We start from the raw sequence: 15,649 nt of genomic DNA on the forward strand, positions 1-15,649 counted from the left end.
TCCTGGAGGAGAATCTATGAATACAGATATATTAAACAAACATAAACTCTAAATAAAATTTACAGTCATTTACTCCCAAACCCAATGATTTTAGTCTTCTCGCCTTGTCAAGAAACCTCTCTTTGAAATAGAGATCATTATAAAATGAAAATGAAACCAAAACAATGACAAAAATACATGCCAATAAAAATAGAGAATGTGAAGACCTGTATACAGTTCTTCATCATTCATGTTTACAACAGCTTATTTCTGTATAAATTTATGTAAATCTATGGGATTCTGAGAGCCTCTGAGAACAAACATCCCTGAGTAAAACTGACTGTACCTTCTTCAGCATATATAAGTTCTTAGCAGTTAAGATTGCATATATAAGACTTCTACCAAATCAGGCTAGTAAAAAAAATATCTGTGAAATTCTGCTGTAATGTTCATCATATAATATTTGTTTCAAATATCTACCACCTCCGGCTAATTTTAGACAGTGAATCTTACTAAAATTCACCAAATAATCTAGTTTTGCTGACCAGCAAGCAATACTGTGAGATCTGCAATTGGCCACCATATTCTAGAATTGCACAACTATAACACTATCCATAGATTTTTTATTTCTTTAGTCTATAAATAAATGCTGGTGCTCAAAATTAAAGTACTTGTGTTGCTACCTGATTCAGTGCTCCCCTCAAACACATTTAACATTAAAGAAAAATAAACCTTTTGATATAATTCCAGAACCATAAGTTTTCCCCTCTATACAAACCTCCACTCTTCTCTACCATACCTCTGAAATTTCCTCTGAGATCCTCCCTGACTTTCAATTGTAGTTTTCTTAAATACTAAGAAATAACAAAGTGGTTGTGCTGTTCCATCTGCGTGAGTCACTAAGATGTAGTGGGACAAATAGAGCATAGAGAACTCTACCTTACATTCCATATAACAGATGAGCCAAATTTCTTGAAAATAGTCACATGTAATACACTTTCTCATAGGTGGATTAAAGAATTTCTTATAATATTAAAGTGGTAAAGAGTCTTCTATGTAATTCAGCATTATAATTGGTGTTCTCCTTACCACTTTGTTAGGTTAAGGTGAATGCTGCAGATAACAGTACTTTAAAACTTTTAGGTAAATACCCCATTTTACCAACTTTCCTCAAGTAACTTTACTACCTAAATATTATGCCTTATTAGGGCATTAGAGACTTTTCAGCTCAAATCCACATGTAAATTGTTCATGATATTTTGATCAGTAAAGTAGAATTCTATCATGGTAAAGGAAAGACGTTATGCCAAAGAGTGAAATCCTTAGCTACAGTATGTCTGCTGTGAAGACGTGTGACTAATATATGATAGAGCTGCATCCATAAACTCCCAAAATAAGGATACATACAAATTAAATATACATGACACTATGTTGAAATGCCAGAGTGTATTGTAGCAACTCAAAAGGTCCAACTGCTAGCTTAAGAACTACTGGCAGAATGGGATAAGGAAGTCAGAGGGCAAACCAGGAGGAAGAATAAGGACTGGATTTTTTTTAAAAAATGATTAAAGAATAAAAAAAAAAGAACTACTGGCAAGAAATATTCTTCTCCATGGTTGAGCCCTTAGATAGAGCAGGCTAGACAAAGAGTTTAGTCCTAAATGCATGCACACAGAATATATTTGTGAAATATTAAACTAATAGTGGTTGTAGCAGTTGTTCATTAATTATATATATTTATATGCATGAAACTACCAAAATTAATAAAGCTATGTCATGTTGAAGATTTTTGTAACTGTAGGAATCTTAGTGTTGAATTGTGATTACTGATCATTGCCTCAAACACATAAACTAATTGTACATGACTTCAATAAGATCCTATTTTAGGGGACTAGATACTATTCTATACAGCTCGTCTAATCTGACACCTCTTACACTTTTAATCTTCATGATATAAAGAATAAAAACTTTCTAATTACTCTTTTTCTAATATATACCTGTTATATTGACACTCCATCCCTGCATGATTTTGCTGTGGTTATTACTTTACATAAAACAAATATCATTCAGGGCTGAAACTCACCATTAGACAAATTTCTCAGTACCCACAGCAGTAGCCATGTTGCTTCTGCAGCTCCTTATTGATTCTGAGGGAGAAACCAGTTTTATATCAATCAAGCACATCTGCCAATGAACACCACAGAGAACACTGTTATCCTGTGATTTCCCTAACTCAGAGCCACTCCCCAGGCATCCTCACCTTAGTGCTATAACTTACCACTACATTGCCATTCCTCTTCTACTCTCTAACAAAGAAAAACACCAGGTAAATTTTTCCTCTCTTATCTGCACTAATTTATGCAAATTTTCTTCAGTTACACATCTCTTTTCCCATATCAAGTACAAAATCATTACTATTCCCAAACTCGGCATTCATATCTTCTTCTACACCTTTTTCAAACCCACCTTAAAATTAAGTCAGACACTCATTCCCTGGCAAGAATAGTAGCTTTCCTATAGCTACATAGTTATAGCCTTCTGACGTTTGGAATCTCTGGCCTGTATACTCTAGCATGTCCACAAAGCCACTTCTACTTTTGTCAGAGTTGAATAAAACAAGTCATGGCAAATTATTTGTATGCCCTAGGGAAAAAAAGAATCCAAAGCAACTAAGTAATAATGAGGGTCCAAGTTAGGAAGCATGAATCTCACACAGAAGGGGAAATAAAACAAACATTGTAGAAGGGTAGAGGGAGGAATCAAGGAATGGTGATCAGGAGAGGAGCGTAGTAGAAGACTGGGAGGGAGAATAGAAATCGATGGGGACATCACTGGGTCCAGCCAGAGACATGAGACAATGTACTCTCCCAGGAATCAGTACTATAATTTAATAAATTTGAATTAAAATTTACAGTACTGAAAATTAAGAAATCCAAATGGATGAAAATACCTAGTACCCTAAAAGAGTACTTTTCCAAAAATTAGAAAGAAAATGATGCAAGTAGTTACTAATTCATACAACATTTACTGGACAATGTTCTCTGGGAATTCAGTGTAGAAAATGTACAGAGGGTGTTTCTAAGGCAAAAATCATTATCTATGTCTACTTGGAAAGAACGTCATTCATTTCAACAGAAATACACAAAACTACAGATTTAACCACATGGCTAGCAAATATGCAAATACAAGAAAACATTAAAGTTTTAATTATATTTTACATGTAAGCAATTAGTAATTGGAAACCAAAGAGAAAGTAACCCACAAAATTAACAATTAAAAAGGAAATAAAAAATGCCCATGGTTTACTATACCACCAGCAAGGTATGGTGACTCTGTTTTCAGGAAAAGCTTCTCAGAACTTGAGAGAGGAGAAAGTCCTCACTGCCTGAATGTTAGATCATCAGGTGTAGCATGGAGAGACCCTGAATAAGTATTATAACATGAAAGGAGAATGTTTAGGAATAAATAGGAAATAACTTTAACTATGTTCAACTAAACAATAAATAATTTTCATATGATTAGTAAGATCTAAGATTTTGAAAGTCCTAAATTCCTAGGCAAATAGTTTTAATATTATTATGAATTCAATATTCAAAATCAATGCAGAAATTTTGTATCATGAGCTTCAAGGACCCATATATGTTATTTATTTGCCCTAATGCTTAAAATTATTCTAAAATTTGCATAGGAAAAAAGTCATGTATCAATATAATTGTCCTGAAAATAAGAAGAGATGATCCCACTCACATTTTGTTTTCAAAATTTATTAAAATATAATACCGAACACACAAATTGAAAATTGTTTGATGTATATTGAGTGAGGGATTAAAATATCATTTACTAAATTTTATTTAACACATCTTACAAATTGCTAAAAATATATTACATAAAGATTCTCAAAACTATGATGTCCTTTTTCACAATAGCTGAATAGCATTCCATTGTGTAAGTGAATCACATTTTCTGTATCCATTCTTTGGACAGAAGTAGAAAATATCAACCTGAGTAAGGTAACTCAGACCCAAAAGGACATGCATCACTAATAAGTGGATATTAGCCAAAAAGTACAGAATACCTAGGATACACTCCATGGAACTTAAGATTAACAAGCTGAAGGGCCAAATGAGGATGGTTCAATCCCACTTGGGAGGGAGAAGAAGGTAATCACAGGACATAGAAGAAGGGAGGAACCTGGGTGGGAGCGGTGAGGAGGGGAAAAGGTGAACACCATCAGATATTGGATTAGTGAGGAGAGACAGGAGAGAAACCCTGAGCGCCAACAAAATAAATGGAAATATGTAACCCTGGGGTCATGGGAAGTCGGGTGACCCTCTAGAGTACACCAGAGACCCAGAAGGTGAGAGACTGAGGGAAAGGAGGTCCAGTGACTACCCAACTTGCAATCTGTCTCAAGGGGAGGCCAAGGCATAACAGTGTTACTGATGCTATAATGTGATTACAGACAGGAGCCTAGCATGACTGAGACAGACACAAATACTTACACCCAAGCAATGGATTGAAGTCAGGGATCCCTGTGGTTGAATTAGGGAAAGGCTGGAAGAAGCTGAGTAGGAGGGCAACCCCATAGGAAGACCAGCAGTCTCAACTAACCTGGACATCCCCTCTCCCCAATCTCTCAGACACTGGCCACCAACCAGGCAGCATACATTAGCTGATTTGAAGCCCATAAAACATATACTGCAAAGGGCTGCCTGATCTGGCTCCAGTAAGAGAAGATGTGCCAAATCCCAGAGAGACTTGAGGCCCCTAGGGAGTAGGTTGATCTGTCAGGGGTGAACATCCTCTTGGAGACTAGGAAGCTGGGGTGGGGGAGGAGAAATGGCATGAGGAACTCTGGGAGGTCTGTCCAGGAGAGTGGTAATGACTGGACTGTAAAAAAAAGTAATAATTTTTTTTAAAAAAAAGTTTCTCAAATCTAGTGAAAATAGATAACACAGTAAAACTGTTTTGTGAATTCCCATAATACATATTGTTGATATTTGTATTTATGATTGTGCGTGTGTGTGCACATGCACACACGTGCAAGCATTCAAGTGTGCCTGTGTGAGTGCTTGTGAGTATTAAGAGGCAATATATTTAAAAGTGAAAAAGGAGGGTGATATGGGGGTGATTTGCAAAGAAGGAAGAAAAGGGAGACATGATATATCAAAAATCAATATTTAGGACAGTACAGAAAGACAATAATACTGAGTTAGAGACTCCATATCATTGTGTTCTCATATGTTCAAAAATGAGACAGTTTACAGCCTGCAAATACCCAGAAACAGGTTGATAATTTCAAAGGATAAGTACAGCAAAATAAAATTCTAAGAACTAGTGGAGATCTGATGAAGTTCTAAAAGAACGTATGTAGGGGAAGATGCTGCTACTAAAGTCTAGTTCCTTAGTCGGTTCTTGACTTGGTCAATAAAGGAGGCCTGGAGCCAATTGCTGGGCAGAAGGGACAGGTGAGACTTCCAGGTCCTAGGAGGAAAAAGGAGACCCAGGGAAAGAGAACAGGTGTTTGCTGCCATGCATTGGGATGAAAAGAAAGAAGCAGCATGTAAGGACTCTGTGTAGCTAAGATCTGCAGCCTCCACCTCAGGAGGGGGCAGAGGATGTTGGCAGAGGCTAGCTGATAAGTTTAGGGCAAGAGACTCTGTGCCCAGCAATTGTGCTAATAGTAAGATTCTAAAGTAATAAAGCTGTCTGAGTGTTTTTCAACTGTGGAGTAAAGATAGGTAACATGGGAAGCCTAGTCAGTGATGGTGGCTTGGTGAAGCTAAGCCTGGAGGAACAAAAAGAATCAGGGAGCAGCCAGAGCAAGGGCAACAGCTCCAGAGCAAGCCTGGAGTGGGACTGGTGGCAGCTGATCTCAGAGCTAAGCCTGGGGTGGGGGGCAGATAGCAGGAAAGACAGTAGTGTGTTTATTAAAATTAACCACAAATGTGTTTACATAGACATGAGGGATAGCAATCATGTCTAGGAACCCACTGCCTCAGTGCTGTGCAATTTTCAAATCCTATGTGAGACTGGGTGTGATGAAGTGCAAGTTTTTGCCATCATACTCAGTCTCACATAGGATTTGAAAACTGCACAGCATTTCTATTTCATGCAATACCTACCAAGCACAACTTCCTCTCAAAAGATTAAGGTACAAAATGGGATGGGTACCTACAGTAATCTCTTATCAAGATTAATTGCATGCATAGAAGAGCAAGATATTTGGCTCAATATACAATGTATACTCCCATTCCAACTAATGCAGTGACAAAGTTGTAACTTCTGACTTACCACATATTATCACTGTGATTTTTGTAATGTCTTCATTATGGAAATTGTCAAGGACAGACAGATTCAAAATTAATCAGCAAAAGCAAGCATGAGTTAAGGAGACACAGAAAACCTGCCCTCAGACTAACCTAAAATGCATAATTACTAAATTGAGAGTCATTTTCAAAAACATATCCAGGTTGTATCAAAATCATAAAAAAATCTAATAGTTTCCAAGTATGAAAAAAATACTGCTTCAAGGATAAAGACACATTGCTTATAATACTGGGTTGGAGTGTAACAATTGAAATCAAATACATATTTACTTTGACTTATTGATAATAAAAATCTTATGGACAAAAAAATCATATGTACAGGATAAACCTCCATAACTCAAGTGGGAATTGTGAGTTTGATCCCCAGTTTCAGAGTCAATTATGAAAAGAAAAAGAAAAAAATCTATCTCCAAGTTTAATATGTAAAACTGAAGTGCCCTACATACATGATGCTATTAGGACCTCAGAAGTCAGGAATGTGGGACAGGCTGGCTGTCATTTTTTTTTCAAAGCTGTATATGATAAGAGCTAATTTTCTAACTGAGAATAAATATGGTGGAGATGAACCATAGATATGAATATGAAAGTAATAGCTTTGACTTTTGGTGTTGGGAGTGACTGTGCTTAAACATTAATGACCTAAGTTAGCCATAGGCCTAAGTCAACCATATGTGCTTACTGACACAAAGTCTTGGCCTCTGTGGGAAAGTACTAACCCTAGAACAAATAGCTATAGATCTTATGGACAGGTAGCCTTGGTGAGAAAGTACTAGCCTAGATACGAAAAAATTATAGATCTTGTGGACAGGTAGCCTTGGTGAGAAAGTACTAGCCTAGATAAGAACAAATTATAGATCTTGTGGACAGGTAGTCTTGGTAGGAAACTACTAGCCTAGATCAGAACAAATGAAAAATAGATCTTATAAACAGGTAGCTTTGGTGGTAAAATGCTAGCTTAAGATAAGAACAAATGACCAATAGATCTTATGGACAGGTACATAGTGACCTGTTCCTCTGTGCTTCTTCTGTGAACTCTTCAACCAGCCAATATCCTGTTCCTGAGAACACATGCGCTCCCCAGAAACAAAGAAGACCCTATGTCATCCCCCTCCCCACATCCTGCTTTTATGCGTATGTAACCCCATATGGGAAAAATAAAAATTCAACAGCTTGATCAGACTTCCAGACTTCCTGTCTGTTCTTTGCATGCCCTTGTCCCCCATTCTCTCTTTCAGGTGATCCCCTGGTCCCAGTCTACCACCCTGCAGACTGGAGCATTTTGAGGGCATATCTGCTTCAATGTGTACTCACAGTGTATTAGAGGTTCTTAATTGATGACTAGACATTTCTCTAGAGGACATGTTGTCTGGTATTTTTTTTCCTTTATTACCCTAAGATTTCCATACACCTACAGTATAATCTGTAAAAATTCCCTGTTACAAACCTTGGTGTGTCTGAGATACATAACTGAAGATTCAAATTTATCTCTCTTGTATTGTCAATGTACAGTGTGATGTAATTCTGATACATGATATATATTGTGGTATATATAGAAAGAGTAAGAAAACAGAAACAATAGTTAGGATATTATGATATATGAGACTATATTATATGATATAAAATATTATATGAAAAAGTAATCTATTTTCTTTTCATTATTATTTTATTTATTTATTTATTTATTTATTTATTTACATTGCCCTTTCCTGGTCTCCACTCCATGAGTTCTTTACCTCATTCCTCCTCCTCTTTGCTACTGAGATGGTGCTTACCCACCCACACACCCACTCCCACCTCACCCTGCTAACATCCTTCTTCTCTGGGGCACTAAGTTTCTACAGTATTAAGCATATCTTCCCCCACCAAGGCCAGACAAGGCACATGTCTCTGCTACATATGTAACAGGGGCCACATACCAGCCCTTGTATAATCTTTAGTTGGTGGCTTCATCTCTGGTAGCTCTGAGGGGGACCCAGTTAGTTGATACTTTTGTTTTTCCTATGGAATTCCTTTCAGCTTCTTCAGCCCTTACCCTAACTCTTCCATACGGGTCCCTGACCTCAATCCAATGGTTGGCTGCAAGTATCTGCATCTGTCTCAGTCAGCTGCTGGTAAAGTCTCTGAGAGGACAGCCTTGATAATTTCCTGTCTGCAAGCACAAGATGACATTAGTAATAGTGTTGGGGCCTGTCTGCAAGCACAAGATGACATCAGTAATAGTGTTGGGGTTTTGGGCCTGAGCATGAGATGGATCCCAAGTTGTGCCTTTCCTTCAGTCTCTAGTCCAGTTTAGTCCCATTTCCTTTAGACAAGAACAATTCAGGGTCAAAAATTTTGAAGATGGGTGGGTGCTGCCATGCCTCAAATGGGGGTTATGTCTTTCTACTGGAGATTGGCTAAGGTCACTGGCATTGAGTCCTGAGAGCTTCTCACTTCCCTGGTGTCTTGGATTTTCTAGATGTTCTCCATACAAACAGAGAGGTAACTGAAACAGTAATTGAAAACTTCTTCTCTAAGATATGACTGTAGCTAAGAATTGTAGGGAATTTTCTTAATTAATGATTGGTGGAAGACAGCCCAAGCCATTGTTAGTGGTGCCATTTATGGGCTGGTGGCTCTAGGTTCCCTAAGAAAGTGGGTGAGCAAAGCTATCAGAACCAGCTAATAAGCAGTATCTCTCTATAGTCTCTGCATTAGCTACTGTATCCAGGTTCTTGCCCTATTTGAGTTTCTACTCTGATATATTTCTATGATATACCATTATATGGAAGTGTAAATCAAATAAACACTATCCTCCCTAGTGTGTTTTTGATTATGAAGTTTCATCACAGCAATAGTAACCCTAAATAAGACAATATACGGCCCTGCCAGCTTGTGAGGGCACCCTGGATACCGCCAGACACATTCTGGGGGATCCATAGAACTCATAGCCAGCGCTAGCACTCCCCTTCTGCCGCTCGCCCCTCTTCAGGTCTGAGGCCTGGGGCAGACCTCTGCCCGGCCAGCTTGTGAGGGCACCCCGGATACCGCCAGACACATTCTGGGGGATCCATAGAACCCATAGCCAGTGCTAGCACTCCCCTTCCGCTGCTCGCCCCTCTTTCGGTCTGAGGCCAGCTGGTGAGTGCACCCTGGATACTGCCAGACACATTCTGGGGGATCCATAGAACCCATAGCCAGCACTAGCACTCCTCTTCCACTGCTCGCCCCTCTTCTGGTCTGAGGCCTGCTGGTGAGTCCACCCTGGTTACCACCGCCAGACACATACTGGGGGCACCACAGATCCCACAACCAGCTTTAGGTAGGAAAACACACATACTACCCTGAGCTCATAGCTGGGTGCCCTGAGTGCTCAGAATCCAGCAGATCCCCCCCCCGCCCCTGCAGGCTAGCACCCCCCCTTCGGCCCATCTCCTGGGTCTGAGGCCTGGACTAGACCTCTGCCAGGTCTGCAGTTGTGTGGACCCCGGATTCCACCTGAGACATACTGGAAAGTCCACTCAACCCAGAGCCACAGAGGAACAACTGAACTCACAGTGTCAGACAACATATCCTGAGATATCCAAGAGGAGACACTGCACCCAGAACAGCAGACAACTAGCTGGACTGCTACCTTGGAGGCACCATATCCTGAGGCATCCTAGAGATACCACCGTAATCAGTGCAGCTGGAAAAAAATCACAGAGACATCTGGACCCCTAGAAGACCAAACACAAGCGAGACAACTGGAAAGGCAGGCTTCAATCAGAGACAGAAGTGCAGGTAGCACTAGATTTAACCAGATGGCAAAAGGCAGGCGCAAGAACGTAAGCAACAGAAACCAAAGTTACATGGCATCATCAGAACCCAGTTCCCCCATCATAGCAAGCCGTGAACACCCCATCACACCAGAAAAGCAGGATTCAGAATTAAAATCACTTCTCATGATGATGATAGAGGACTTTAAGAAAGACATAAACAACACTCTCAAAGAACAGATAGAAACCCTTAAAGAGAAAACACAAAAATCCCTTAAGGAATTGCAAGAAAATGCAACCAAACAGGAGAAGGAATTAAACAAAACCATGAAGGATCTAAAAATGGAAGTAGAAACAATAAAGAAATCACAAAGGGAGAATACCCTGGAGATAGAAAACTTAAAAAAAAAAAAAAAAACGATCAGGAGTCATAGACACAAGTATTACAAACAGAATACAAGAGATGGAAGAGAGAATCTCATGTGCAGAAGATACCATGGAAAACATTGACACAACTGTCAAAGAAAATGCAAAATACAAAAAGCTACTCACCCAAAATATACAAGAAATCCAAGGCACAATGAGAAGGCCAAACCTAAGGATAATAGGAATAGATTAGGGGGAAGACACCAAACTTAAAGGACCAGTAAATATCCTCAACAAAATTATAGAGGAAAACTTCCCTAACCTAAAGAAAGAGCTGTCCATAAATATACAAGAAGCCTACTGAACTCCAAATAGTTTAGACCAGAAAGAAATACTTCCCGCCACATAATAGTCAAAACATCAAACGTACAAAACAAAGAAAAAATACTAAAAGCAGTAAGGGAAAAGGGCAAAGTAACATATAAAGGCAGACCTATAAGAATTACACCAGACTTCTCACCAGAGACCATTAAAGCCAGAAGATCCTGGACCGATATCATACAGACCCTAAAAGAACATAAATGTCAGCCCAGACTACTATACCCAGCAAAACTGTCAATCATTATTGATGGAGAAAACAAAATATTCCATGACAAATCCAAATTTACACAGTATCTCAACACAAACCCAGCACTTCAAAGGATAATTGGTGGAAAACTCCATCACAAGGAGGGAAACTACAACCTAGAAAAAGCAGGAAAGTAATCTTCCAAAAGCCGTAAAAGAAGGTAGCTACACAAACATATCTCCACTGCCAATAACAAAAATAACAGGAAACAACACTCATTTTTCCTTAATATCTCTTAATATCAATGGACTCAATTCTGCAGTAAAAAGACATAGACTATCAGACTGGATACGTAAACAGGACCCAACATTTTGCTGCATTCAGGAAACGCACCTCTGTGGAAAGGACAGACACTACCTCAGAGTAAAATGTTGGAAAACAATCTTCCAAGCAAATGGTCCCAAGAAACAAGCTGGAGTAGCGATTCTAATATCAAATAAAATCAGTTTTCAACCAGAAGTAATCAAAAAAGATAAAGAAGGACACTTCATATTCATCAAAGGAAAACTGTACCAAGAGGAACTTGCAATTCTCAACATCTATGCCCCAAATGTAAGGGCACCCACATACATAAAAGACACTTTACTAAAACTTAAAGCATACATTGCACCTCACACAATAATAGTGGGAGATTTTAACACCCCACTCTCAGCTATGGACAGATCATGGAAACAGAAACTAAATCGAGACACAATGAAACTAACAGAAGTTATGAACCAATTGGACTTAACTGACATCTATAACTTAACATCTTAACTTGACATCATCTGCCTGAGATGCCAAGCTGCTTTTTCCTAGTCACCTCATCTGACTGCAGACTCCAGAGACATGCCGAGATCCAGTGACAGCGCCACCTCCTGGAACCTGCCAAGCTGCCTTCTTCCAGCCATCTCATCTGACTGAAGACCCCAGAACATGCTGAGATCCAGACCCACACCAGGCTCCAGAGATACATGCCAGAACCCAGAGATGCTCACTACTGAAGACAGATCCAGACCTTCCAGCTACAAATGAACTCTTTTGCCAAAGTCACATAGCTAAAGTTACATGTTAGTGAGGAAAACAAAATGTCTATTTAGATTAATCAGATGTCATTACCCTCAAACTGTACAACCTATATTTAATTGTTTCAATGATTCCCTGCCTTCCAAACCCTACCCTCAATTCCTATTACCCTTGACTTAGTTATGCTACACCCTCTGGCCTACATAGTGTTTTCTTTTGACCACCTCATCCAAAATTTTCACAAAAAAACAGTGAGATGTTGGGCCATGAAGAGATGGTTTGGACATAGCCTGGTTGAACGAGCTTTAAACCCCGGAGACCCTTTTAGGGACGGTAGGATGTTTGGCTCTGTTCCTAGGCCCCCTTGATACAGCACTGGGTTTGATCTCCCCATGCTCCCAGATTCCAGACTACGCCACAGGGTCCACATATCTCATTAAACTGTACCTCGCAGACTACAGACGATTCAGAGCCACCCCTCTTTTTATGAAAGAAAAGAGGGTGGGATGTTGGTCCTTGGACGAGGTAACTCCATTTAACCTGTTACCTTAAGTCACATAGGGCACAGGTAGAGGGCGTGACTAACAAGTCTCCACCTCCAGAGATTTAAATATTAATGAATTATCAAAAGGCCAGGGGTGTAGCTAATTAAGTTATTCCCTCCCCTTTCTCCCTTCCCTATAAGATTGGTATCCCCTGGCTTTTGGCAGGGGAAGCACGTACCACTTGTGTCCATTAACCATGCCATGAACGATAAAAGCTTTGGAAAACTGGACTCCACGTGTCCATGGTCTCTCCGCCTGATTCTGCTGGCAGCGCGGGAAGCCCGCCCCAGACCCTGATGCCTGACCGCCCTGGGACTCTGCTTCCGGACTCCCTCCCCCCGCCCGCGAGATTTCTTCCCCACAAAACAACAAAATAACCCCATTAAAAAATGGGGTACAGAGCTAAAAAAAGAATTCTCAACTGAGGAAATTCAAATAGCCGAGAAGCACCTTAAGAAATGCTCAACATCCTTAGTCATCAGGGAAATGCAAATCAAAACAACACTGAGATACCACCTCACACCAGTCAGAATGGCTAAGATCAAAAACTCAGGTAATAGTAGATGCTGGCAAGGATGTGAAGAAAGACAAACACTCCTGCATTGTTGGTGGGGTTGCAAGCTGGTACAACCACTTTGGAAGTCAGTCTGGCAGTTCCTCAGAAAATTGGACATAGCATTACCTGAGGACCCAGCTATACCACTCCTGGGCATATACCCAGAAAGTGCCCCAACAAATAACAAAGACATATGCTCCACTATGTTCATAGCAGCCCTATTTATAATAGCCAGAAGCTGGAAAGAACCAAGATGCCCTTCAACAGAGGAATGGATACACAAAAATGTGGTACATTTACACAATGGAATATTATTCAGCTATTAAAAATAATGAATTCGAGAAATTCTTAGGTAAATGGATGGAACTAGAAAATATCATCCTGAGTGAGGTAACCCAATCACAAAAGAACACACATGGTATTTACTCACTGATAAGCGAAGATTAGCCCAAAAATTTGAAACAACAAAGATTCAACTACCAGACAACACGAAGCTCATGAAGAAGAAAGAACAAGTGAGGATGCCTAGGTCTTTCTTAGAAGGAGTAACTAAATACCCAAGGGAGCAAATATGGAGACAAAGTGTGGGACAGAATCTGAAGGGGGCATTGTAGGGAGACCATTCCATCTGGGTATTCATTCCATGGGCAGTCACCAAAAATAGACGCTGATAGGGATGTCAGGATGGGAAAGCTGACAGCAGCCTGATAAGGCTGTCTCCTTAGAGGTCCCCCAGAGTCGGACATACCCAGAGACAGATACCCACAGCTATCCATTAATCTGATCAAAGGTTCCCAATGGAGAAGTTAGAGAGTAAATTGAAGGAACCTTAAGGGCTGGTGGCCCCGTGAGGAGAGCAACAATACCAACCAGCCAGAGCTCCCCAGGGTCTAAACTACCAGCCTAGGAGCACATATGGAGAGACACATGACTCCAGCTGTATATGTAGGGGTGGATGGCCTTGTTGGGCATAGGTGGGAGACAAGGTCATTGGTACCCTGAAGGCTGAGCACTGAGGTGGAGGGGAATCTGAGGGTGGGGAGGGGGTTGGGGGGTAGGTGGGTAAACACCTTCATAGAAGCAGGAGGAGGGGGGATGGAATAAGGGGTTCCTGGGTGGTGGGGGAAATAGGGTAAGGGGATAAAATTTGATATGTAAATATTATATTCAATAAAAGAGGGAAAAAATAGAAAAGCGGTTAGAACCAACATTCTTAATAAAATGTCAGCCCTCTTTAAAAAAAAAAAAAAACTATCTTGATACTAAAATTTGTTTTGAGAATTGTATATTGCAGAATGATCAGCCTTGGTGTATCTACTCAACAAGCAAGCTGGGTAGAACTGCTCAAACCTCTGAGGTCCAGGAATTCCATCTGGAGGCAGCGAAGACACAGCATCAGAGGATTGTCAATTTGCTCTCCCCCCCACTCCTCTTCTAATATCTCAATGCCCATAATCAGCTTGGAGAAGCTAATGATGAGTCAGCGCCCCTATTCCCTGGGCTTGGGGACTAAGGTGGTAAATGTTGGGCTGTCTCTCTAGGGAAAAGTAGTGGTTTTGTCGGAATAGAGAGGATTAGCTAGGGTTTATTGCATAGCCATAACCTATTAGTAGAAATCTGTATAATTGATATCAAGATGAAGATATAAATTCTTAAATGGCACCAATTTACTTTGTTTACAAATTTTAAGGTTTTCATTGGCATGAGCTTATTAGTGATATAAGAGTGAGATGAATATTGTTACTCTCATAGGCATTATACCAGTAAAACACATTTGGAATACAAAGCTTAGACCCAGTCCTTCTTTAACTTTTTTTTAACTGGTTTGAGATGGTCAGCCTGTGAGTTAAGGGACTATAGCAAATTCATGACTTGGAATTTATTATAAGGGTGTTCTCTATGTTTTATTTAGAAATAGCTGAGTGGAGTTATCAGGCAACAGTCCAGATTACCTTACATGGATAGCTGGTTTTCAAAACATCAGAAATCCTTAGAATTGACATGACAAGCATTTCAGTATTAATGTTCATTTTCATTAGAGACCTGTCTGCTCTGGACAGCTTCCTATATTGAATTCTAAGAAGAAATGAGCATCCTTGGAGTTACTCCAGTTGTGGTGAGACAGCCACTAGGCAAGAATTGCCACTTTCCTTCTACAGACAAATTACTGTCCAGAAAAGGACACACTTGCAGAATGGTCGACTGATTATATCTGCCTAGACAAAGTAATCAGCCCTTAATAATTCTGCAGCACTAAGGTCTGTCAGAAGATCCTGGGCCAGAAGGCAGAAGAACAGATGCTCCAACGTTTTGAAGTAGAGCGAGTGTCCAGGTGTTCAGAGGTCTCTATAAATTGGCTAAGTTTTAAAAACTATGATTTGTGCTTCCCACAATTATAGTCAACTCAGTCATTCTGGATTTCTGATGGGGTTGAAAACATATAGCTATTGACCTTAAGAGAAAAGATCTGAGTGGATGATTGTCAGCTGACATTCATCCTAAAG

At 39.9% G+C, this 15,649-nt stretch overlaps 1 long non-coding RNA gene across 1 annotated transcript in view; it reads right to left on the bottom strand.

Moving 5' to 3' along the window:
- Positions 1 to 2,061: 2,061 nt before the first annotated feature.
- Positions 2,062 to 15,649, bottom strand: part of LOC143443063 (uncharacterized) — a 57,041-nt gene continuing 43,453 nt past the window's right edge. The window contains exons 9-10 of the long non-coding RNA XR_013111776.1: positions 3,291 to 3,401; positions 2,062 to 2,126 (exon numbers count right to left, since the gene is read on the bottom strand). This is a non-coding gene — a long non-coding RNA (uncharacterized LOC143443063). The remainder of the gene's footprint in view (positions 2,127 to 3,290; positions 3,402 to 15,649) is intronic.

The sequence above is a fragment of the Arvicanthis niloticus genome, chromosome 1 (assembly GCF_011762505.2).
Source record: "Arvicanthis niloticus isolate mArvNil1 chromosome 1, mArvNil1.pat.X, whole genome shotgun sequence".
Lineage (NCBI taxonomy): Eukaryota > Metazoa > Chordata > Mammalia > Rodentia > Muridae > Arvicanthis > Arvicanthis niloticus.